At 38.9% G+C, this 3956-nt stretch overlaps 1 pseudogene; it reads left to right on the plus strand.

Annotated features, from left to right (window-relative positions):
• Positions 1–901: 901 nt before the first annotated feature.
• On the plus strand, positions 902–3358 carry LOC126940279 (peroxisome assembly protein 12-like; annotated as a pseudogene).
• The last annotated feature ends 598 nt before the right edge of the window (positions 3359–3956 follow it).

Raw genomic sequence — 3956 nt, forward strand, 5'->3', positions numbered from 1 at the left:
AATATTACATAATCTAACAAATATTAAAATATCTTGGCAGCACATTAGAGATAGGTAGAGCTAAATGCAACTCATCTGGATGAAAAGAAAATACACTAGTCCAAAAAAGATATGCTGTGGGTTTTGCCGAAAGTATAAACATTATAAGCAGAAAATTAAAATCAATGTTAGTTGTTAAAAAAATAAAAATTGTGTATTATTTTGCTTAAAATTTGAATACTATTTTCTTGTGATAGTTTGCATAAGGCTTTCTTTAGTGTTTACAGACATAGAACACCTTCAGGTGGTTTAGATTAGTTTTCTAATTTACTAAAACTTTTCAATGTTGAAAAGGAAATCCCCAAATTTTAATTTGGCAATGTATTTTGTGATAAACTCAACTTTTTGTTGTATTTATGGAAGAGGTAAATAAGTTGAACTATGATTGAGTTAAACACCTTAAATTATTATTCAGTTATAAATTGGTTTTAATTGGTTGATTGGTTTCATGCTTACATTTAGTAGAAGACACTGTTGTATTTTGAATGCAAGCATTGTTGATGATATAAAAGGCCACATTGCTTTTTACCATATTTAGCAATATTTGTGTTATTCAAAATAATACATGAAAGGTGAAGCAAAGTGATTTCAGGAATTAAAATATATGACTAAATGGGTCTTGTAGTTATAATTTGTACCCCATCTTTATAAAAATTGTGATAAATGCCAAAATATATACAATTAAAGGAGAAACAGTCACTCTTCAGGAAAATGTAATAAAATATCTTTACATTTCTGAAAAGTATAATATGAAAGGTAAAGCTTCATGTTCAGGCCTCAGGCTAACTTCCTTTGAGTTTGAGAAGGGTCAAAGTGTACAAGAGGATGAAAACAAAGGGCGGTCCAACTGGGAGGGGAAAGCATGAACAGCAGCAGCAACACAAGAAACAGTCAGGATAAGCTAGAGTCTGTGATGTAAGCACTGATGAACATACATGACCAGAAATGTTTAAAATATCATAACTAATTGCTTGGTGAGATTTATATTACTGTGACTTTATGATACTTTATTATTTGTCTCATTTCAATGACGAAAAGTCAAAATATCTCTTTTTGCTTGAGAAAAAAGAAAACCCACTCCATATAATATAAAATACTGTCCATGTGTGATGACTCACACCTGTAATCCCAGCACTTTGGGAGGTTGAGGTGGGCGGATCACTTGGGTCAGGAGTTCAAGACCAGCCTGGCCAACATGGCCAAACCCTGTCTCTACTAAAAATACAAAAATTAGCCAGGTGTAGTTGTGGATACCTGTAGTCCTAGCTACTTGGGAGGCTGAGGCATGAGAATTGCTTGAGTCCAGGAGGCAGAGGTTGCAGTGAGCCAAGTTTGCACCACTGAGCTGCAGCCTGAGTGACAGAGCAAGACCCTGTCTCAAAAATTTTTAAATATATATGTGTGTATATATATAACATGTCGTATATATTATTTATATACATAGCATGTTATATATATGTTGTATATTATTTCTATATATAGCATGTTATATATAAATAAAATATATGACATGTTATATATATTTATATATAAAACATGATATATATATATATATAACATTCTCTGCGCCTTGTCTGGGGTCAGTGAGCAAAAGTGGGCGCTGGAGGGGATACTCAAAGCAGACAGCTGGAGCCAGTCCTTGTGTCCGAAACTCACACTGGCACCTCTGAATCCTCAGAATCCGCTGACTTTTGAGCTCTCATGGTTGGGTGGCGGGGATGGCATTCCTGGTTCGCAGATCCAGAGGATCGCGCTCCTTCCCAGATACCTGTACAACACAGCCACGTTCTGCCCTGAGATGCGGCATTTGACAACTTACCCCCTTACCACATACCACTTCCACCCACGTCCGAGTCAACTTTGTTCTTAACCTCCTTGAGACTCCCCTGTGCCTCCACAACAGATCTTTTTCTCCCAGTTCATTGAGTTTGGAGTTTTGGATACCATGCAGGAAGTTTACTTTTAAGATTGAGCATTCTTTTGATGCCCTTCCTCCCAAAAACGTTCATGCTCACGAGTTTGTGGGTAAAGTGAAAGCCAGTACACACAGGAAGCTATGGCTGAACACAGGCTCACATCACGACTGCTTCTGTGGCTGTTGAGCAGCCATCCATCTTTGTGGTGCAGCACAGGACAGTTTAACGACAGCAGTGAGATCTGCTCTTCAGCACGTGGTCAAGGTTCTTGCAGAATCACATCCCACCCACTATAGCTTCTTGTGGAGGTGGTTTGATGAAATCTTTACTCTGCTACATCTCCGGCTCCAACGGTATTATCTGTCTAGAACCAGTGCCTCATTTTCTGAAAACTTTTGTGGCTTAAAGAGAATCATAATGGGGGACACTCACAAGTCTCAGAGATTGGCTAGCACTGGTCTCCTAAGGAAGCAGCTTTGGAAATCAATTATGCTCCTGGTTCTTCTTTTCTATCTGAAAATGAAGCTGGAGAAGCTGGCTTCTAGCCGAGAGAAGAGGATGAATATTCTATTCATCCCCCTTCTTCCAACTGGAAACCACTTTACAGACCCTTCCTGGCAACCTACCCATTTGTTAACATGGCCTGGGCAGGAGGGTTTCTTGTACAACTTCGGTACATCCTAGGAAAATCTCAGCATCACTCACCACTGCTGAGACTGGCTGGAGTTCAGCTAGGTCGACTGACAGTTCAGGATATACAAGCTCTGGAGCATAGACCAGCTGAAGCCAGCATGATATAGCAACCAGCCAGGAGTGTTAGTGAGAAGATAAAGTCAGCTCTGAAGAAAGCTGTGAGGAGTGTTGCCTTATCCCTGTCTACTGGCCTTTCTGTCAGTGTATTCTTCTTACAGTTCCTTGACTGGTGGTACTCATCTGAAAACCAATAAACCATCAATCATTGTCTGCCTCGCCTACTCCACCACCACCTGTCCACCTAGACTATAACTCTGATTGTCGCCTCTTACCCAAAATGCAGACTGTATGCCCCCTGTATCGTAAAACCCAGGTGACTGATACTGTTATTGCTGCTTCTAGCTATGTGTTTTGTTATGGCTGTGTGTTTCATTATGTGAGGAGTCACTAAGCTTGTCCCATTACAGGTTATCCAACAGAAGTACAACATCTGATTAAATTCTACTCCCCTGAGAACAGAAAAACAAAATTGCATACAATATTTTATGAAGAAACAAAATAATTACTGGATTTCAGATTTCAAATGAAATATTTCTGGTCAAATTATTGTATTAGTACAAGATAATCTCATTTGTTTGCCTTTTAGTGACTGGAATACAGGGAATTGGTTAGACTTTTGTTTGAAAGCAGAAATCAAGATAGATGATTGAAACAGTAAGCAGCCACTATTCACTGAGTAGCAACAAATCGAAAAAATGAGGTCACCAAGTATTAGTGGTTGGAGAAAGGGTCCCATTGACCTATGTCCTGGATTCAGCGACTGAAGAGACAGAGCTGGCTCACACTGCTCACACCAGGGTCTCTCTGTTCAACATATCTGAACATTGAAGTGCAAAACACAGAGTGAAAAAACACCAAACAAACCCGGAAGCTAGGGAAATGCTGACAGACCTAAAGCCAAGAAGAAATAAGACCTTTTCTACCCTCTCCTTGCCTTCAAATGTCTGAACAATGCTTTGTGAGGACAGAACCTCAGCACACTAACTAGCAAAATAGTCTGAGAAGAGAGTACTCGAACTCCATTCCTAGCCTGAGAGAGCAGAGAATTCAGGGTGGAACTGTTGCTGAGAGGCAATAGGTAAATAATCAATTCAACATCATATTTAACGATTACAAAATAGTGTGGGTTATGGGCTAACATATTTGGCATTAAGCCTCGATTTCTTTAAAATAAGAATCTGTCATAATCTTTTGTGTTTTATTTCTATAATTCTCACGTCTTTATCAGTAAACTACTTTATACAATTT

The sequence above is a fragment of the Macaca thibetana genome, chromosome 17, assembly GCF_024542745.1.
Source record: "Macaca thibetana thibetana isolate TM-01 chromosome 17, ASM2454274v1, whole genome shotgun sequence".
In the NCBI taxonomy this organism is placed as follows: domain Eukaryota; kingdom Metazoa; phylum Chordata; class Mammalia; order Primates; family Cercopithecidae; genus Macaca; species Macaca thibetana.